This window comes from Protopterus annectens, chromosome 2.part0, assembly GCF_019279795.1.
Source record: "Protopterus annectens isolate FY-2018-M chromosome 2.part0, PAN1.0, whole genome shotgun sequence".
Lineage (NCBI taxonomy): Eukaryota > Metazoa > Chordata > Ceratodontiformes > Protopteridae > Protopterus > Protopterus annectens.
In genome coordinates this window covers 1,877,302,958-1,877,326,874 of record NC_056728.1, presented here as the reverse complement: position 1 = coordinate 1,877,326,874, position 23,917 = coordinate 1,877,302,958, and positions in this window count along the sequence as shown.

The window sequence follows — 23,917 nt, the reverse complement described above, 5'->3', positions numbered from 1 at the left end:
TAATTAAAATGGAGTGTTTGACCATATCGAAAGCTTTAGAGAGGTCAATGAAGAGAGCAGAAGAGAGAAGGTTGTCATTGCGGTTCCTGTTGATAGTATCTACAAATGATAGGAGAGCAGTGGTAGTACTGTGATGTGGTCTGAAACCATGTTGACAGTTTGCTATTATGTTGTTTTGAGAGAGATGCTGTAAAAGTTGTTGGTGAATACATTTTTCCATTATTTTTGCTAAGGGAGAAAGGAGGGCAATTGGTCTATAGTTTGAGTACTCAATGGAGTTTCCACCTTTATGTAAAGGGATAATATGGGATATTTTCCAGATGTCTGGGATGGTTCCCTCTTGGATTGTCCTGTTTATAAGTATAGATACTGGATATGCAATTTCTTTGGCAGCTTTTTGGAGAAAAAGTGAGGGGAGCTTGTCAGCAGAAGGGGTACATGGCTTCAGTTTGTGGATAAGTCTAGAGATGAAAGATGTAGGAATAGGTTGTATTTTAAAGTTATTTGAAGGGTGTGTTTGGTTTATAGGTGGGCTGGAGTTCTTAGTGCTAAGTTGTTTAGCTAGTGATAGAATTGTGTCAGTAAAAAAAGAGTTGAAAGCATTTGCAGTGAGGTGGGGAGTATCTGGGTCGGCATTGAGAGGGGTGGGAGTTTTGGATGTTCCTGGGGAGAGGAGTCTATTTATAGATGACCAAAACTGTTTGGGGTTGTTATGATGAGTTTGTTGAAGTTTGCAGTAGTAGGTTTTTTTGTCAGTAATTATTGCTTTTTTTGTCGAGTTTCTAAGTTGGCGGAAATGAAGAAGGTCAAGGGAATTTCTATGGTTTCTCCATTTAGCCCAGACTTTATTTCTGGAGAGAATTAGCTTTTTAGTTTCTTTAGAGAGCCATGGGGCAATATTGGGTTTCATTCTGATGGTGCGTTCAGGAGCATGTTTGTTGAGAATGGATAAAAAAGTGGTGTTAAAGTATGATACTGCATTTTCAAGAGGAAGAGATTTCAGGGGGCTCCAGTTGCATTTGCTGAGTTCATTTTGAAATAGGTCTATGTTAAAATTTTTAGTAGAGCGTATTTTTTGAATGTTAGGGGGGTTTGGGAAATCAGTTCTTTCTCTAATAATAAAGGTTAAAGCATGATCACTTATATCATCAGGCAGGGTTCCTGCTTTGTAGGTGTGTTTGATTTTGTTTATGAGTATCCAGTCTAAAATACTCTCTTTATTGTTAGGCTTGTTGATTCTAGTGGTTGAAGTAATAGTCTGGGTGAAACCATATAGGTTCATATGAGAGGAGGGATTATCTGCATTGATAGTGTTCCAGTCAACATTGATGTCACCTAGAATTATAGTTTCTTGGGGGTAAGTAGCAGATACCCAGCTGAGAAAGGGTTCTAGTATGGGTATATTGTTTCCTGGTGGTAAGTAGATGCAAATAATGTAAAGGGATTTTTTGGTGTTTATTTGGAGTTTTGTTATGATGGCTTCTACTTTGCAATCTGGGGTAGGATATGCAGGAAGAGTAGAGATATTAAGCTGATTCTTAAAAAGAATAGCTACTCCACCACCTTTATGTTTTGGTCGGTCAAGTCTTATTATGCTATATCCTTGGGGTGTGATCTCAGTGTCTTTTGTTTCTGGTTTGAGCCAAGTCTCTGAGAGGCACAGAATGTCAAATGAATGAATATCAAGGAGGGCATGTAATTGAGCTATTTTGTTTTTTATACTATGAATGTTTAGGTGTCCAATAAGGAGGAGTCATAGATTTTAGGAGAATTAGTTTTGGGAGAGGGATAAGCTGGTCCAGGATTAGGGTGGATGTCTCCATCTTGTAATGTAAGAATATTAGGTTTAGTTATTAAATGGTTCTTTATAAAGATTTGAAGTATTAGTTTCTTATTGGTAGGATATACATACTTAAGGTGGGAGAGTCTGTGGTATTTAGGTAAGAGATAGTTGGTGTTAAAGGTAATGTTGGAGTGTAAAATGGGAGAAGTATTTATAAGGGAAGATGTGTGTTTATTGGGGTAAATGGAGTGGGCAGAAAGAGGGTTTTCAAAGAAGGTAAGAAGGTATGCAGAGAACAGGATGGTAAGGAGTGGAATTATAAGTGTGGGCATAGTAGGGAAGTTGGGAGGCATAGTTAGAGAGTATTATAGTAGGAGTTAAGGAAGATACTAGAAGTGGCTAAGATAGGAGAAATAATATAAAGCCTACTAGGAGAGGGAGGAGAGAAAGAGGGCCAGTAAGAGGTAGTAAGAGGGTGTAAAATGGTAGTGTAAGGGAAAAATAGAAAATAAAAATGAAGTAGATGTCAAATATAGAGCTGTGAGGTCAGATATAAGGGAGGGATTTTGGAAGGAATGAGGTAGGAGGGGAGGAGGTGGTAAGGGGTGTGTTTAACAGGGAGCGGGAAAAAGCAGGGTAAGATATTGGAAGAAAGAAGTAGGGGTGTGCTCAGAGAGGTATAAGAGTAGGACCCCTGGAGGTGGGTGGGAATTGGGGGTAGGGAGGGGAGCGGAGTGAGCCCGCAGGGCGAACGGATCGGGAAGAAACAGCTGAAGGAGAGAAGGGAAAGGAGGCAATCAAAAATGCAGGTAAGTAAGGTGAGAGAGGTATATAGTGAGAAAAAGAAGGTAAAGTAGAGACCGGAGTTCAGGGAGAAGATAGAGCACAGACAGGTAAAAATCAGTATGTGAACATGCAGTGAAAATAGAGGAAGAGCAGGTCTAAGTTAACAAGGAAAGTAGGCAGCTTACAAGGAATAGAGCAAAGTAGAGAGATAGGGGGCAGATGGAGAGTGAGGCTAGGATAGAGGAGAAAAGGAATAGGAAGCCAGAGTACTATTGTAAAGAGATGTAAGGGCTAGTTGGAGCCAGAAGGGAACAGCATACGAAACAACAGAAACAGAGGGGAGGGAGCTACCTATAAGATAGCGCAGATAAAAAGAGAAAGAAACGGAGAAATAAAGAATAAGACCAAGAGGGGTGTGTGGGAGAAGAGAAAATAGTTAAAAAGTAGGAGAGTAGAGCATACGAAGGGTGGGAGGGGGGGGGGCTAAGAAGGGCAGGTACTGGCTGCTAGAGACTCACACACAGGCAAACTATAAGACCCTTATAGGAATACCAGAACAGGAGCCTAATTTGCAAACAAATCTATGCCCAGAACCTACTTTCTCTACTTTTCTTTCATTTTCCTTTCTTGGTAGAGTGTGCAGTATAGGACAGGCAGTTTCAATCAGTCACAAGAGGGTTGGCAGGTTCTTCCGGCACCAGGAGGATTTACAAGAAGACTGGAAACAATATAGTTCAGCTGGAACTTTGGGGATAGTCAGGCAGGTAAGAAGAAGGAGAAAAACAAAAAGAACAGTGTTTACACAGGTATTAGCATAAGAGAAAAAAGGTCCAACAAAAACGCAGTTGAAAGAACAGAATAACTACCAATCTAATCCGTATACTCTATTTAGTAGTTGAAATAAGGTAGCCTATTGATAAGCATTAGCTCATTGCATTAATACAGTGATGACAGTACATATAAAATAACAATTTGCTGGAGAGTACAAATGTAAAACATTTATAAACTGCTTCTCAGTTATCATTAATCATTAAAATAAACTCTGAGGTTTCAGTAAGTCAGTAATAGGAAAAGAAATAAAAAACAAAATTAGTATAGTAGATAGTGCAGGTAATCACAGAATATATTGTATAATAGACTAGCATGGATAGTTGAGGATGAAATAAGGGATTTACAGGGGCATTAGCAGCAAACAAATAGCTACCGCTTAGTAGCCATTAATAACTAGGGTCTGCAGGTAAAATTTAAAACCACCAACAGTTAAGGTGTTAAAGTCACTTGGTTCCCTGTGTCTACTACTACAGTGCTTAAGCACAAGTAGCTGGTGAGCGGTAATTAATATACAGTTAGAGGTTTAGGTACGCTGGATGATAGGAGGGTATTTAAAACCCTGCAAGAGATAAGCTGTTGCTAGCGCTTAAATCCCTGTTTCTTACTGCGTAGCGTGTTTAGCACAAACTAAGTGATGAGCAAAGATACCTCATAAAAGAGGTCTTAAGGAGCGATAAGATTTCAGGGTAGTTTCAGCTCAAAAACCACATGTAAAAGTGGTTAATAAAGGTTTCTCAATGCAACTCCTATAGTTACAGGGCTTTACGATGGTAAATGAGTATCGGGAGTGAGGAAACGCCAGCTGAGCACGTGGCCAGGCTCTGCGGGGGTGGCATGGTGAAGAAAATAAAGTAAGCTACTGTACAATTAATGGATACAGTAAGGAGGCAAAGTAAACATGCTAGATATCTAGCAGCAAGTATATATTACTATATATAATATAAAGTGGCAAGCCAAAGTAAAAGCGCCAAGCAACAGACGAAGAAATACGACTGTTACACTAGGAGTAGCTACTCAATTCCCTACAGCGACATAGCAAGTTAGTATGTCCTAAAAGAAAAAACGCATTTAAAAACACATTACCAACGCCATTAGCATACACTGAGAACAGCGAGAAAATACAAGCTAGTTGAAGCCTGCAATAAGCGATTAGCAAGTGTTTAGGCAAGAAGGCAATAACATAGCTATACTAAACAGTATAAAAAAACAGTAAGCAGAAGGTTCAAAACTGTGAAATATGCATTTAAATAGAAATGAAAAATGCCATTTAGTAGTAAAATATATACACATTACAAAAAAAGGCAAGTTTCACTCTGACTTGAACTCATTAGAGTTTCACTCCTAAATCTTTGCACAGGAGACACAGAATAAATGTGTGAGCACTTACCATAACAGTTTCAGAGACCTTAACCTATGATTCCACACTCTTTACATTAGGGTAAAAGTAAAGCCAAGATTTTTCAAGCAGGTATTGGACTTTTCCATGAGTAAAAAAGCGATTCTGCACTGATGTTCGAAATTGCCTGTACTAAGAGCCAGGTGCAAGACACTAATGGCACCAGATGGCATAATGCTTATGGCCGTTGCCTCCCATACACAAGGTACAAAATTTTATCCTGACCTCTGACCAATGAGTTTGCACATTTTCCCTGTGTCTCTGTGGGGTTGAAAAAATGTTGTTTCCGTCTAAATCTCACCAATGAATGGAGCTGTGGGCAGCAGCACATTCTCAACGTGGTGCCCACAGTGCCCAGTTGCAGGCAGCTGCAAGCAGTGAGGCTCTAAGGTCAACAGAGGCTGACTAACACAGGGCTCTAGTGAAATAGGTAGAGTTGAACAAGAATGGCAACACCTAAAATCAGCATGGACTCCAGAAAAGATATGGAAATAAGCTTACGAAGACTACTGGTTGGCTAACAAAGAAGCTAGGAAGTCATCAAAAGAATGATTGCAGGAAGAAGTGGGAGATAGAAAATACTGCCAGCCACTTTACCAAGTAGTGACTCAGTAGCAGGTTGCAAGGCAAAGACAGAAAGCTAAAGAAGATAGTCAGACACCCTGATGCTAGGAACTGCTCAAGAAACAGCCTATGGTGAGTGAAGTAAAAATGCATTAAGAGGAAACCAGCATCCTCAGATGAGGTCACAGCAGATATGATAAAGATGCTGGGTGAGAGGGGGAGAAATAGCTCCTGAGGGTACTAATGGTAGTGTGGAGAGAAAGGTGTATCCTGGATGACTGGAGAATAAGCATACTCATGACTGTGGGCAGTACAGAGGTATCAAACTCCTATCATATTGTATGAAAGTTCCGGAGAGGGTGACTGATAAACGGATATGCAGAGTAGAATTGGAGATGAGCAGTTTGGATTCAGATCAGGATGCAGCACAATTGACCCGATGTTTGCAGTAAGACAGATACTTGAGAATACTTGAGAAGGTATAGATGAGGAGAAAAAAGAAAGCATATGAGAAGGTCCCAAGAAAGCTGATCTGGCATGGTATAAAGACCCAGAAACATCGGTAGACTTAATGCAGGCTATGTACAAGGACCCAATGACTCAAGTACGAACAGTGTTTGGCCTCACAGAGGGCAGAGGGGACTCCACTGCTTTTCATACTGGTGATGGACTAGATTAGCAAAGAGGTGCGAGGGAGCAGATCAACAAAGTTGCTGTATGCAGACGATGTGGCATTACAGTCAGACTCTGCGCTAGAACTTCAGCAAAGGATAGAACAATGCAATGCAAAACTGAAGGGACATGGGATTAAACAAAGCAGAGATAAGACAGTGGTAATGGCAGCAAACTGGGGAAATCAGAAGAAGCTGAGAATAGAGATAGAGGGAATATAGTGGAACAGGTAAACAGAATCAAGTATCTTAGAGGGGTGGCTGAGATGAAGGGAAGTCTGAATGAAGAGGTGAAAGCTAGAATCAGAGGGGCTGCAGCCATCTGGCATAGAGTGTCAGGTGTAGAGTATGACAGAAGAATGCCAAAGAGAGCTGAAAAGTAAGGTGTACAAGACAGTGGTGTGACCAGTACTACTGTATGGTACAGAAACCTGGGCAGTAAAGGCAGAGCAGTTGAAGAAGCTAGAGGTGATGGAAATGAAGTGCCTGAGATAAGTGGTAGGATGCACACTCTGGGTCAGATGAAGAAATGAGGGCATAAGTGCAGAAGCCAAAGTAGCTCCAATTGCAGAAAAGATCAAAGAGAACAGATTATGGTGGGTTGGACACGTGCAGAAAAGCAGAAGACAATCTGGTGAGGAGAATTTAGGACAGACAGGAAGAAGGTAAGAGGAAGCGAGAATGTCCAGCAAAGAGGTGGATGGATTGTGTGAAGGCAGAAGTGCAGTGCTGAATCGAGAGAGTTGACGACAGTTAACATGATACCCCTACCCCATGTAGAAAAAATGGGAAAAAGGGGGCTGATGATGATGAGTAAGAGCCAGGTACATGATAAAGGTGTGGAAGCAGGTAGCACAATGCCAGAAATATCTATCAGCAGATAAAAAAGTCTTCCCATAACACAAAAATAAGGAATTTTTTTTGGATAACAGTGATAATTCCAAAATCAGTAAAGTAAATATAAAATGTACGTATATGTCACTTATGTCAGTTTCTCTTACATTATGTCTTCTAGATTATTGAATGTTACCAGCTATATTTGTTAATTAACCTGTCTCCTCACAGACTACACATTATGTAGAGACAACACCTCATATACAGCGACACCTGTTATATGATTGCCAGATATACACTTGCCTTTCTATCTCATTGTCTTGTATATTAAGCATATAGGTAAGTTACTACAAGTGCATTTTCTACCTCTCTGCCATGTAAATACAGTTTCTAGGTAGAGCTGTCATCTTCTCATGGTGACATGGATGGACATAGTGTTAATTCCATCTAACATCTCTACAAGGACAAAATGACTTAAATACTACCTTTACTTGCCGATCCTAACAACCTGTACTCTAGTAATAGTAGTAATTACAAAACAAGACAAAAAGAACTACAAGGAAACAACTGCAGCTGAGACAGTAAACAAGTCCTATGTCAACTATTATGGTGGCTATACACACAACTGTGCATTATAATTCATTCAATTTTACTGATTTCAATTGCACGGCAGAAGAAGGAGGAATCAATTAATTTATCAAATCAGCATTTAACCTTCTGCTTGTTTTCCATCCCTCTTTACCCCCAACTTTTCTATTGGTCATATGCCTTCCTAAATGACTATATGGATTAGCTCTTCACTACAGATTAAGATATTACTAAACAATTTATTACAAGTAACATATATAGAAAGCCTACATTTTCTAATAGTTTACTGCACACTAATAGTTGTCACCCACAACACCGAAAAAGGGGAACTGTCAAAGGGCAATTTGTCAGATTAACAACAATGGTTTCTGATGATTTGATATTTGAAGAGGAGGCTGACAAACTGTTGGAAATGTTTAAAACCAGTGGATATCCCCCTGAGTTAGTGAGGGATGTCTACCTAGAAATTAATGGGAAAAGACAAAATGGAGAATTAACTTCAATTCTTATGGCTGGAGAACCTGTTTCTATAGAGTTAACTGGAATGCACTGAACGAAAGACTACACTTGTTCATTTATTACTACCTACACAGTGAGTATGAATTTATTTATGAGATTTTTAGAGAAAAATTGGAAAGTTTTCCAATGTTTCGATGGTTTGAGAAACTTTTTTGGAGAAAGACGGAGAGTGGTTTACAAAAAGGGTAGGTCTTTCAAAAAAATTATTGGAAAACAATACAAAGTTTATTGTATGATCTAGTAAAAAGGTTGGTACATTCAGCTGTGGTTACTGTAACCAGTGCATATGTATTTTGGAGGTGGACAGTGTTAAAATCAACAATACATGCTTCCTTTCATTGTGCATGCAATTCTATGGGCATTATATATTTAGCCAAGTGTAAGGTATGTGATAGTTTCTATGTGGTGAAGATGCAACGTAAACTAAAAGAACATATTTATGAGAACACCTTAGACATCAGGAAAAAGCAGACCAACAACTCATTATATAAGCATTTGGAAAAATTCCCTGAACATGGTTTCTTATTCTTTAGATTGGATGTCATGTATAAAAATTTGAAAGATGGGCCATGGGTTGACTTGATATAATGCAAGGAAAGTATGCGGCAACTTAAATTAAATTCTAGCATGCCACCAGGTCTCAATGAGCAGATTATGTTAGCTAGTGTTGTAAGACTTTTGTCTTTTAAGGTTTAATTGATATTAATACTTATATTATATGCTCTTGGGAACATGCATCGCTTTTTATGGTTTTAACTGTTTTTTATGTGTCTGTTTTTTTATGTGCCTGTTTTTCAAATGGTTAAAAACATTATGTGACTATTTTGTGAATGGTACAAATAGAAAGTGGGGTTGCAATGTTTAATTGATTCTGAAGAGGACTGTGAATTAGCTGGATGAAAGCGCTTAATCTGTGTAATAAACTATCCCCCGGATTTACTATTTTTCTGTGCAGGACTAACTAAGTTCTGCACGGAAGCGGCCGTTTAGGAGCAGGATGGCAGCACATCATGCATATTAATGAAGGCACTCTGCCTGAGCTGCTAATCTTACATGGAGCATGTAAAATTGCAGGGGGCATGTCTTAGAGCAGAGCTCTCAGAATATACACACCCCTGCAATGAAGAACAGCAGAAAGCCCTAAAAGAATGAGTGAGACTGCTCATAGGTGTACGCATACCACCAGCAACATACCCCCACATGTACAAGAGCAATAGTTAACAAAAAATATAAAGATACTTTTTTTATGAAACAGATTAAATTTAACCATAGGTGCATGGGTTTGCCCATTGCTTAGCTATGGTTAATGCAACTTAAATGGCAGAAGAGGATAAAAAGCAAGATGTATGCAAATGAAACAGTATAGCAATAGTGTAGTAGGTAGAGCATTCGCCTTATGAGCAATCATTCCCCATTCGAGTCCCACTGCAGCACATTCCATTTTCCATGTCAAATCACATTATGGCCAATATTTTTAGTTGCATAGCCTACTAAATAGCATATATTTGTGAAGTGCAGTACTGCATTAAATGCAGATCTGAGGTGTCAGTGTCATAATGTTGCAAAGTCCACAGATAATCACATGTGCCCCATACAGTATATGTACACAGGAGTCAGGGATACAAATGGAAGGTAAAATGTGTAATGAATGATAACTTCAAACAGCTTTCAAATCCCCCACCTTCCCAAAAACCATTAGACAATACTGTCTAAATTAGTGCAGTGGTAAGTGGGAGTAAGTACTAGTAAGCAAGTGTAAGCACTATTAAGCAGTAGTAAGCGGAAGTAAGCATATGTAAGCACTAGTAAGCGGGTTTTAGCCCGTTTGCATGGGGGTAAGCAATGCATACACAGGTTAAGCAATTTTGAAACGAACTCTCTGTAAGCATATTTAACCAAAGTTTAGTATTACTTACCCTTGTGTAAACCTGCATAAACCTGCTTACAAGTGCTTAAAAGTGCATTAATCACTCTGCACCAACAGTTGCTGTTCTGCCCAGCAACAAAATCAACAGCCTTGCAGATCTTGAACCCAGGAACCTATACACTATAGACACAGTAGTTACCACCAAGCCATAACAGCAGTACATAAGACTGAGGCATCACCAAACAAATCCTCACTATAGTAAAATCAAACTGAACATGTGAAAGGAATCAGTATACAGTCATATGTTCTAGAACCTACTACATAACATAAATTTGTGAACTGGAGTACTGAAGTAAGCCCAGATGTGAGGTGTAATTGTAATAGAGTGTTGAAGTCCCCTATTAAACACAAGAACCCCATACAGTATATGTACACATGAATCATGGATACCAGACATATATATATATATATATATATATATATATATATATATATATATATATATAACATGTAATGAATAATAAATCAATGCCAAAAAGCAAATATAATGCAAAGTAAATATTAAGCAACGCTAAGCATTGCACAGGCCAGCTTAGTAGGTGTAAGAAATGTGTAGGCCAGCTAACTCAATTTGCCCAGTGGTATACCCCTTTAAACAATGCCAACCTTAGGTAAGCAGGTTTGCCCATAGCTTAGCCTTTTCAAAACCATCCAATCACGGCAAAGTGTGGAAAAGTGGCCCTGCTTAAACCCAACAGGTGGGAATACATCTCATAACTGGTTGTAGCTTCTCCTTGCATGCACCATGTCAGGAATGGGAGAGGGAGTGCATGTTTGGGCACAGCGGTGGGGAATCCAGGAGTCCAGAGTCATTGCAGGACTCCTTGTCAAATACCATGAGCAGAGACTGCTGCAGGGCCAGTACCAGGGTTCCCAATATAAAGCGGAAGCCTGGGACCATCTCACCCATGACCTCACCAGTGCCACTGGCATACCCTGAACTGGTGAGCAGGTCAGGCATCACTATGCTGACCTGAAGCGGTGAAAAGGAGATCTCTTGGATCAATGGACCCAAGAGGCTAGGATGACAGAGGAGGTCCCAGTAGTGTGTAAGTATCACTCCACTACCTGTTTAATAATTGCCAGGTCATGTATATTATGGGTAGGTATGGCTAAATATTCCTCTTATGTCCTTCACAGTGGCAAGTGAGCAGGATGTGAACCAGGAGGCCCATGGCTGTCACTTGGAGAGGTTGCGACATGAGGCAGGTTAGCAATACTCTTGCATGCACTGTCATAGGAAATAAATCTAACTGTATTAGTAAGTCAGTTGCCTGTATACAACCTGTATTGTATAAGGCAAGTACTGCATACACCAGAGAATATGGCAGGAAGAGTATCTTATAGGTTGTATGTAATTGAAAGCATAATAGCCTGACAATGAAGGTCTAACTGCTGGACTGCATGTGTTTACTCTGGTATCATATGGTAATGTAGATTTGCAATTACTTAATAATACTGTTGTATTAAGCACTGTTACCCACACTGTGCAACATAAATTAAAAATGTGTAGGAATGTCTGTATATGACTGGTGTAATCCCCAGAGGTCAGCTAGTACAACTGGGAAAGACACAGAAAAGAGTGAAAAGACGGTCAACACAATCCAGATAGCACAAACAACTGAGACGTGAACTGTTGTATTTTTAGCACACACAGACATGGTTCAAATCCTGGGAGTGGTAGTAGTTTCCATACAGCATCATACCCCACAACTGTCCAGAATGTCCAGTATACTGGCCCATATCTGCTACCTGTCACTGTGTCCCCCTGCAAAATCAGTGGGATGATCCAAGACGTATAGGCTGCAAACAAGAAATACAACTGATTGTCACACATTTATAAGAATAAACCAGTCACTCTTGTAACTCCCTAAACTGTTATGAGAGTGATAAGCCAAGTGTGTCCCATCTGCACCCCATGTTGTCAAGCTGTGATCAGAGTGTGTACAGTAACAGAGTGAGATGTATGTGCATAATACTAATGTGAAATCTGGTACTTTGTGTGGCAACAGTCAGGTAGTGCTAACAAACATTGCTCCCACAGGTCTGTCAGATACGAACACTGTGCCCAAAAATAAAAGAATGATACCTTGTACTGGTACTGTTCACTTTGGTATTGTATGGCATTGTGACTGATGCAGTTGCTCTGAATAATAAGGTATTGCTCATCACTGTCACTCACACTGTGCTACATAATATAACTGTCTAGGAAATCCTGTATGAGAGTGTTGTAATACAAGGTCAGAAGGATTATAGAGGATTATACACAGAAATCAGATAAGAGATATACAGCAATATCCATATAGCACACACAACTGTGATGGACAGTGTTTTAGTGTTAGCAGACACAGCCATGGTCTGAATCCTGGGAGTGGACGTAGTCTGCATACAGAATTATACCCCACAACTGTACAGATATGTCCAGAATGTCCAGTATATTGGCCCATATCTGTTGCTTGTCACCCTGTCCCCCTGAGAAATCAGTAATATGATCCCAGATGTATAGGCTGCAAACAAGACATACAACTGATTGTCACACATCTGTAAGAAGAAAGCCTGCTACTGTAGCAACTCCCCAAACTTTTATGAAAGTAATAAGCCAAGTATGTCCCATCTACACCCCCCAAGTTGTCAAGCTGTGACCAGAGTGTGTACATTAACAGAGTGAGATGTAAATGCATAATACTAATGTGAAATCTGGTACTTTGTGTGGCAACATTCAGGTAGTGCTAACAAACATTGTTCCCACAGGTCCATCAGATGCAAACACTGTGCCGAGAAATAAAAGCTTGATACCCTGTACTGGTACTGTTTACTCTGGTATTGCATGGCATTGTGAGTGTTGCATTTGCTCTGAATAATAAGGTATCACTGATCACTGTCACCCACACTGTGCTACATAATATAACTGTCTAGGAAATCCTATATAAGAGTGTTATAAGTCACTAAAGGTTGAAGAGGGCAATAGTCTACATATGTCCCGGTCACCTGCATGTGGTCAAGACATGGCCAGAGTCTATGGAAAAAGGGATGGACAGGTATGTGCATGACATCAACCTGGAATCTGGAACTATGTGTAGAAACAGTTAGTGTTAACAAACAATTCTCCACAGGTATACCAGGTAAGAGGTGTATACTGAAGGTAAAACCAATTCATGTATATAGATGTCGACAGCCATATCACTGTCCAAACTAAGGCAAAATGGGTAGTATAGTAATACTTGTAAGGTACAGATAACAGCACCAACTAGGAAAGTAATGCGAACTACAGGAATATACTAGTTGTTAATTGACATCTTTCTCCACCCCACCATATCTCCAACAATACATTAAATACCCACCTCAATTGGTACGTGATGACTTTACTGTCATGTTGGGACATGTGTCCTATTATTTAATAATTATTTAAATCTGTTTCTATGCATGTGCTATGTTAAAATACTCCAACATTGGTGGCATGGTGCCATCAATGTACCTGCATGCATTTATTAAGACTGTGGTCCCATATATGCATGTGTTCCATTTTCTATGCAACTGTTCCATATCTGGTGTCTGGGTTAATGGTGATATCTATGCATGCTCTTATACCTAATCCCAGAATGTATTGCTATTACTAACCCACATATGTTGATAAACCATAAACACCATAGCACGTATGGGAATGCGGGTCCCAGCGAACCCACCTGTCCCACCTCAGTCGGTCGTGGGACCGGGCACCAGCACATCTGGGGCACAATCCGGGACCTACTCATCCATTGGTCCTGCACCACCTTCAGGTGGAATCGCCTCAGGGGATGGGGCTCACCCCCCCCCGGGAGTGGGCACAGACAGGAACCTGTCACCCATCGCCAGGTCTGGGTTGTGGTGCATAGTGAGCTCATTCAGCAGTTTGGAGATCTGCTACACCAGCTCAAGGGCTATGTGTCACAGCTAGAGTGTCAGCCTGGCTCTCCGACTCAGCCCCCAGCACAGCCACCTTTGGGGCTGTGAAGGTGCAGTGGTGGCTGCTCATGGGTGTGTTCCTCAGTCCCACTGTTTCCACTAGGGGCTCATGGGCTTCTGATTTCCCAACACCCCTCCCCATCAAGGTGTTTACCCCCACATGTGTCATATACCTGCCCTGTATGCATCTTGTTTGTCTTGTCTGTAAACCTACCCTACCTACCTTCCCAAATATAACTACTATCCCTCCCCAACATCCCACTTTCACTTGAAAAAAAACAAAAGGGCAATACGCCCCCCCAAAAAAAAAAAATTGCCCCATACATAGCTGTCCATTTCGCACATGTGTCCACTGGACACATGTAATCTGGTCTAATTGGCATCACAACATATTATTGTTGTCCTCACCCCTCTCTCAGGGGTTTGAGTGTCAAAATCTACCTCCAAATTTAGTGTATATGCACAGCTGTTGCTTTAGAAGTAATGGGCAGCTATGGACCTTCCCTATACCCTCCTGCAAAACCCTAGCTATTTTCCCTACTGTCTTTCTCTCTTTGTGCCCCTTTTTCACCATTTTCCTATCAACCCTTTTTTCTTTTCTTTTAAAGAAATTAGAGGGGGGTTAATCGGGAGTAAGCACTTTTAAGCAGCAGTAAGCGGGTTTAAGCTTGTTTGCCTGGGGATAAGCAATGCCTACACAGGTTAAGCAATTTAGAAGCTAACTGAGTATAAGAAACTGTAACCAGAAGTTAGCAGTGCTTACCTCCATGCAAACCCACTCAAACCAGCTTACAACTGTTTAAAAGTGCCTTAACCACTCTGTATCCAACGGCCATTGTTCTGCCCAGCAATAAAATAAACAGCATCAGGCTCAAACCCAGGCCCCTGCACACTATAGCCGATGTGATTTACCTCTAAGCCATGTCAGATGTACATAACCCTGTTGTTTTCACAAACATATCATCCAGCACACTCATTCAACAGTACAGGAAATGTATTTAAACATGTAGATGTATGTGTTTGTGTATATATATTTATAACTAGGAAACACTAACTCCTGTAAGCTCTTATCACCATCAATTAATCTGCTTTAATCACCTGCTACTGCTGCATCCAAACCTACAAAAAAAAGATCTTACAAGACAGAGCTTACTAAATCACACTTACCTGTTGAAAAATGTTTTGGATTTAAAACCACCAAAAGGTTAGCTGATCCCTTTTTCCATCAGAGGTGTAGTGGGTTATCCAGCCACATGTGCTCAGGCCTGACATCATTGCAAGGATCCTACACAAGCAAATAAACAAAAAATTCTATCAAGATGGAACAAATGGAGTCACAATCCTCGAAGACTAGGTTGCCATTAATATCATTTCCAGAGAAAGAACTATCTACAAAAAGACAAAAAAAACCATCCAAAATGCAATTGGAAGCTCCTAAGCAATCCCTGAAAAATAAATCTGAACAACCCTTTCTTATGGAGGAACTGATAGCAGCATTAACTCCACTTCAGTCTGAAATCCAAGCCTTCTCTTCAAAACTAACCTCTTTTGGAAACAACTTGGAACAAATTATTTCTTGATTGGATCAAAATGAAGCAAAAATTATGGGAAATGAGATAAAAATACAGGAACTACAAAAAGTCATCTCGACAAATGAAACTTCCATAAAAGACATGCAACAAAAAGTAACAGATCTTGAAGCAAGGGCGAGACACAACTATGTGTTGATTAGAGGTATACCAGAGAAGTTTGAAAAGCCACAGCTATCCAGCATTGCAAAGGAAATCTTTGAAATTTTCACAGAAAATAAAGAGCTAGCACAGTCATTTACAATTGAGAGAACACGACGGGCTTTGAGAAAATCACAGTCTCGGGATGCACCAAGACAAGTCTACACAAGATTATTAAATGCTTCCCACGCTCAATCAATATTGCTGTCTGAAAAAAAAAGAAGTTTATAACATGGAAAGGAAATAAAATCATAATTGCCCAAGATTTACCATTTCCCATAAAGCAGTCCAGACAAATTCTCTCACCCTTCTGCAAGTTCCTGATAAACAAAAACATTAAATTCCAGATGAAATACCCAGTGACACTATCTTTTCAACACAAAAGCACCACATATTCAATCAAAAACCTTCAAGAACCAAAATCTGTCTTTCACAAAGCATTTGGTGAAGTGCTGGTGACCTCGGGGTAAACAAACAACAAAATGATACACACTATTAAAATCAGACCTGATTCTAAACAAAAAGAAATATCTTAACATAATGATGCACTCACATGTTTTTCTTTTTAAGCTCCAGAAATGGATATAATTCCAAATGGATGTAAAATAGTGATGGTAACTCTCCTGCAGCCTTGCGGTTTAGGTGGAATCTTTTTTTTACCTCTAACTTTTTCAGCCACGAATTCTGCTTCAGTAAGGCCCATTCCTGTCTTTTCTCTGTCTCGGCGTTCTATATGCAAGCTGCAAAGCCGAACCATATGGCGAATTAGTGCCCCCTGACCTGCAAAAATCATCTTCCGGTCTTCCTTACAGGAAGAACCTCTGCTTACAAAGGTTAGAGTGCAAAAACACGCTCTGCACATTACATCATGCAAGGCCGACTCCGCCTTATCTCCAGATCCCCTCAAGCAGTTCTGTGGAGAGCTTCAAGCAACTAAATGAAAAAAAAAGAAAAGGGGGAGGAAGTAAAGAAGAAAAAAAGTGATGGATGCCTTAAAGGAACTTCTCTTTTAATTCCCGGACAACATTGCATCACCTTCATACTCAGCACAAGCGCAGACAGAGAAAGTTATCTGCAGCTTCAGCCATTTATCTGAAATAAGTAGAAATCAACGGCTACCCTGTACTCCATTCTCCTTTGTTCTAACTTGCAGAAAATTTCTTTAATGGTTAGCTTTAAAAGCTTGTCTGGCTATAAATTGACTATCTCAAGCATACTGCAAATAACTGACTTTATAAAACTCTTTTGTTCTTAGCATTTTATTTTTGGTAATGCATGGTATCCTTCCCCAGTTATGCATTGTTCCACAGGTCTTTAAGCTACTAATATATAGTATTGTACCTTTATTTGCTTTTTGCCTAATTTTTATATGTAATATGAACATTTGAAACTAGAAAAAAGAATGTGGAAGTTAAGAAAAAGGAAATGGGGAAAGGAGAAAGGAATGATGAAAGAAAAAAAAAAGAGAGAAAACGCCTTTAACTCTTATATTTACATTTTGTCTATAGATCTTATATTTGCATTTTTTCTTATTGTATCTAAGCTGTTGCAATGTATTTGTACTATGATTTATGCTTGTAATTTATTTTGGGGTTGTCAGACTTTGCTGAGAGGTGCACTTAGTTTAATAATTAATGACTAGTAACACTAACTTAAAACCCCTCCTTATAATAAGATTAAGGTATCTCATTTCATGCACTCTTCCCTAAGGGTCTGGAGTTACCATGTGAGTTGCTCTTCATATGACAGCAGACTTCTTCTTGATATGTGTACAAAGGTGCATAAAGAAATAAATTTCTCTCATTGTTGCAACACATTACAGCCCTGAAACATTTTCACGTTCAGCCCATCTTATTTATAAATTATATATAAATAAGACAATTATGCTCACTGTTTACATTGCTTACTAGTTAACCCTCATACTTGACCGAACAACAGGATTATCTATTGACCAGATTAACACTAAATCAGACAGACCGTTTGAACTATGTAGTGTACATATACAAACAGTAGATGTGATAGCTTTTTCTTTAGTTGTAACTGCTCAAGTTTTTGTCTGCAATAAGTTACCTGCCTTATCCATTCAATACTGCTTGGTTTGTCACAATTATAGTTCCAAGACTTATTGTGTAATATCCTTGGCTATTCTGTGCCAGTACCACATGTAGCAGTGGCATGTCTGCTGTCTTCCTTCATCTCATCTTACCTACACATGTGTGTTGTTTTAATTATGTGGGTATTGGTGTGTATGTTTTAGGTGTGGTTTTATAACTGGACGTTTACATATATGCATAATTACATATATACATACAGGCACTTATTTACACACACGCACAAAGCACTCATATAGTTATACTTGCACACAAATGGTAATGCTCATACATATGCATGCTTAATCACGTCCATAAGGGGATTATCGTATATAGCTCAGTTTATGTAAACTTCCAATTAAATCATAAGGGCAGTTACATGAAATTGTAGTAAAAATGGACTATCCTTTTGCTTCCTGTGATAATATACCGCCTATATGTTGCTCAGCACATAAGTAATGCCAAATTGTAAACTGCACAGCCCACAAAGTGTTGAGTAAGAAGTGTGGCTGGAAGTTCTACAACCATCCTAGGATCCCCTTCTTTTCTTCCTTATCCCCAGAACCCATGACTAGGTCACGTTACAATAATTTCTCTCTATAGAAAGGCCATAATACTGCTGCAAACCATAAGCTGTTCCAAAACTTGTTTAATACTCTTTTAATCTGTGTTCAATTTACAGTTCGACCTTCACTGTATATCTACTGATATTTAACACTATTCAGTTTGTAATGGTATCTAACAACTAACACAAGTTAACTATTTACATATATATAATCAGGAACCTTAATACTGCACTTGTTTACCATATGCTCTAAATGAAGATGTCATCCACTTGACATCCACTTGATACTGGAAAAAGTAATGTTCTACTACGAAATATGACTGCTTTTAAAACTTTCTTTAAAAATTTGAAATTGTCATTATTAAGAGGATTTTGTTGCCTCCATTTATTGAGCTAGTACATGTGAATGCTTACATTCTGCTTTAATTAGTTAAAGTCAACACAGAGCAGGAAGTTTTAGTGTGTGTAGTCAGATGGATCTTGGAACGATTGAAATGTTTTGTACAATAGTTAGTTTTGTAAATAGTTTTTATTTATCTCTTTCAGATAGTAGGATGTGGATAAGCATGGGGGGAGGTCTGAAAGGGGGGTTGTCACTGTCTCTTACTATCACTTTATATTTGACCTATCTAAAAATGCTTTTAACTAATACTACCTTAGTTACATTTTCCTTTATAATTCAGTCATCCTTTTTTCTTTCACTATGTCTAACTTTAGTATAAACTGTCGGATCACCAAAGGTACTCCCCAGTGATATCGTTGGAATCATGGAATGTCAAGGGGTTACAAAATAATAAGAAAAAGAACCTAGTGTTACATATAATATACAAATCTACCTTCGAGATAACTCTTATTCAAGAAACCCGCATGACAAAAGAACAATCGGAAAAAGATGTCAAAAAGAAATGGATTAAACAAATAATAGCTGCTGGGAACTGTACGGATTCTAAAGGAGTAGCCATAATTGTTAAAAACTCTTTTAAAGGCTCATTAATATCAAGCGGGTGGGATCCTAAAGGAAGATGGTGCTACATAACATGCTCTATTCCCTTCTGCAATAAAGAAATCCTTATATTAAATGGTTATGGACCCTGCTTATACCAATTCTCTTTCTTATATGAAATTTACTTACTCCTTGAAAAATTTCATAACCATGTAATGATCCTGGGTGGGGACTGGAACATGACTAAAAGACCTGAGCTTGACAGGACATATAAAGCTAATAACCTGCAGCCCTTACCAACCTTCTAGGCAACATAATAGATGATTTTAACCTGTATGATCCATTTGAATTTTTCAGAAAGGACCCCTCAGTTAGTAAATATACATTTTTCTCAGCTTATCATAAATCTTGGTCTAGGATAGACTTTTTTCTAATCTCAATATTTTTCTCAATTTATAAAATAACTTACAGTTGTGAACCTAGAACTTTTTCTGATCATGCCAAAATTAATCTTAACATAATTAATTGCAGAACAAACTCGGACAAATAAATCCCATATAACTGGTCTTTTAACTCAAATCTTTTAAATAATAAGACTCTCTGTCATAGGTTCATAGGTTCATAGGTTGGTACTAGGCTATCAGCACTAGGGCCTATACAAGCCTAGCCATAACAATTCCCTAGCTATTTCTTCCTACACTATTTACTTCCCTGGACCCCTGTCTAGCAGGGCGACTGACATAATCCCCAGGGTGAATTTCCTTTCTCCCATCCAATTGTCAAGGTTCCTTTTGAAGAGGGCCAAAGAGGCAGTCTGCTTGACATGTATGGGCAATCTATTCCAGAGTCTGGGGAGTCTTTGGGTCAGGAACCTATCTCCCCAGCATGTTATGTTTATTGTGATGACAAGGTTTAGATCCCTGAAGCGTGTGGCTCTGAGAGATTGGGATTTCTTTAAGTATGCGACAGAGTATAGCTGGAGTTTTTTAAGGCGGTCAGTATAGGGCATCTGCTTTAGGCCTGTGATTCTTTTAGTGAGGTATTCTGCGGCCTTTCCAGTTGTTGTAGATGTCTTGAGAGGTACATACCAAATGGGGCATTGTAGTCTATAATGGGTCTAATGAGGGATGAGTACAGTGGGACAATGACCTCTTTTTTCTGGATGAAAAGCCCTTAGTGAAGAGGTGTGTCACATAGAAGGGTTTCCTGACTGTTGTGGCGATGTGGTTATCGAAGGAGAGATCACTGTCCACCTGTGTCCCTAAGTCTCTCATCACACTTTCGGTGCTTAGTGTACTGCCATCTATGTGGTAATTCACGGGTACATGTTTTTTCCCAAAGGGGATAACTATACATTTCTTGGCATTGAGCTTGAGCACATGGCTCTAGCACCAAGCATCTGTTTCTGTAAGGCCCTTTTGTGGAGTATCCACATCATTTACGGATTCAATAATGGCTCCCAGTTTGCAATCATCTGCAAACTTTGTTAGACAGAGTCTCTTAGTGTTGGCCTGTACTTCAGAGAAGTAGATGCCAAACAAGAGCAGTCCCAGGACTGAACCCTGAGGTACTCCACTTGTCACTTGTCTGGAGCTGGATTTGGAGTCGGCTACTTTTACATTCTGGGTTCTATCAGTAAGTAAGTTAGCAACCCATTGGAATGCTTATCCCTTACAACAAATGCCTTTTACCATTCAGATATTCCCCTTGACACCCATTGGGCTGCAGCTAAAGCTACGCTCAGAGGTATCCTTATTCAAAAAGCATCTTTAATCAAAAAACAGGTTAAATCGCATGTATTGTCATTAGAAGCTGAACTAAAAAGACTAGAGTCAGAACTGCAAACTAAATTCTCTATTGATGTCGAAAAGCAGATGATATCCCTGCAAAAACAACTTCATGAAGTACACCTAAAAACAATACTCTCTCACGGAACTAAGACTCCTACATAGATACGCTGAATGTGCTCAAAACCCTTCAAGGTTTCTGGCCAGGATAATAAATATTAAACCCCCACCTACTAGAATAAAACAATCTGACCATAATGGCAAGTCCTTTTTCACAGACAATGAAATCATTCAGGTCTTTGAAGAGGTGTATGGAGCTCAATTACTTGATGGAAAGGTCTTCACTGACCTTTTCTTGGATGACTTACAATTTCCAATAATAAATTGTACCCTCAGGCAATCTCGCAAGGCTCCTATATCTGTTGATGAAATCCTTCCAGTCATAAACAAACTGAAACCAGGAAAAGCCTCGAGTCCAGATGGCTATGTTGCAGTATTTTATAAAGCTTTCAAGCATCTCTTAGCTCCCCTTTTACTTAAAGTTTACAATTATATAATCCAATCTGGCATCTCCAATTTATACATAAATAATTCCAAGACTATTTTTATACAAAAATCTAATGACACTAAATTCAGCCCAAATGACTACCGTCCAATTGCTTTAATCAAGCTAGACATGAAAATTATGTCATCAGTTCTGACATATAGATTAAAAAAGGTACTACCACACATCATATCCCATGACCAATTAGGATTCATGAATAATAGACATGTGTGGGACAATACTTAGACCATAGAAGCCATAACCAATATGACAGTGAATGAAAAAATCACCCAAGTATGCACTCTCAGTGGACGCTCAAAAAGCATTTGATAGGTTAAACTTACACTTTCTTTTCAAGACTATGAAGCGTTTTGCCTTTCCTGATGAATATATCAACATGGTCACAACTCTCTATAACAAAGCATCCACCACACTAAATATAAACAAAAAGAATTCAAACCCAATTCAAATAATTAATGGTACAGGGCAGGGGTGCCCGCTCTCACCTTACTTATTTAACCTCTATCTTGAAGTTTTTTTGTTGAAATTAAGTCAAGAAACATTTCATCATTCTGTTTACATCTCCAAAGTTCCAGTGAAGTATACTGCCTTTGCAGATGATTTAAATATCTACTTTGAATTTCCCTCAACTGATCTAAAAAAAATCTTAAGCACCATTGACAAGTTTTCAAGAATTTCAAATTATACCATCAACCCAAATAAATCAATAATTTACCCGTTTATCCCCACTGGACACAAATAATTCTTCATACCAGAAACAAAGATCATAGTTAACTATTCACTCAAATATCTGGGCATAACCTTCACCCACCCCCAACAGGAACTAATTAAAAATAATCTCTATAAAACGTGGTCTAAAATCATGGATGATCTCTCAAGATGGAAACATTTGAATCTCCCCTTCTTTCCAAGACAGCTATTATAAAAATGAATATCCTCCCCAAAATTCTTTTTCATTTCTATGCCCTCAACCAGAACATTCCTAACAGCTTTTTCTCAAAAATGGAAACTATACTAGGGAAATGTATATGGTACCCCAAGAATACTAGGATCAGCTATTCTAAACTAACCCTTCCCAAAGAAAAGGGAAGCATGTGCCTCCCGGATTTTCTAACATACTATTATATAATAAATGCTAGCTGTATTATACACATAGCTAACTACGATCCTTTAAATAAAGCTTGGAATCCCCTATGGTTAAAAATCTACCATTCACACTTAATGGCATCCAAGCTTAATCCTAAAGCAACCATTTTCCTAAATACCAAAACTTTTAAAGACTTTAAGATTCACCCTACACTAATAAAAAATATTGTAGGGTTCCAAAAACTTATAACATCTCTAGACCTAAAAAGGTCCTTAATGATGGCTCAATCAATACACTTAAATCCTAACTTCAAACTAAACAACAACATGCTAAATCTAGACAAATTTTCTCTCATTAAGAATTGTATAGTCTGGGACTTTTATAAAATCAAAGACCACCCATTTGAATCTATTATAGCATCCTTGGCAGTCAATAAAAGATATTATATAATTGTCAAACAAATAATATACGTAGTAACCCAAGTTACAGACAAAGTCAAAGTGATGCCATTAGAATTCCAACTCTATCAGCAATTAATAACATAGCTTCTGTTAACGTCTAAAATGCTTTCAAATGCTTACAGACTAATAACAAAAATAAAACACCATGACAAAATTTTATTTTCCAAGTACTGAGAGAGCCAAAACAAAGAAATAACTCTGAACCAAAAGCTTGAGGCGATTGATATAACTCTAAAACTAACTCCCTTCAAAAAATTAATCTATACTCAGTTTATGATAAACAACAATGCCTATCATATGCCTCTATTTCTGAGTAAAATCAATTCAAAAATGTCACCTCTATGCCCTACTTGTCCCAACTCAGTAGCCGATGCTTTACATATATTTTGGTCCTGTAAAAATGTCTACAAACTCTGGTGCTCTTTGAGAGCACAACTCGAGAAAATGGGATACATGAAGTCCCCCCTTTCATGGGAAATGGCAATTTTGAACATATTTCCTAGATCCTACAACTCTAAGTCTAAACATATTATTGTTACACTTTGTGCATTACTCAAAACCTATATTACACTCTACTAGCTAGATAGATCTAAAACCCCTTGGAAAGAGTTTAAATCAATGGCTACCAAATATGTTATAGCAAGCAAACTAAGTCCAATAAGCAAAACAAATAAATAAATAAAGTACTTTCAGAAATACTGGAGTAACATTATAGAAGTTCGTAACTAGACGATCTTTTATTTTAAATTCATTTTCTCTCTTCTCCTTTGCTTTTTCCCTCTCTCTTTTCCTCACTTAAATAGTCTCCCTCTTAAAATGCTTTACTTTATGCTTTTCAACCTTACCAG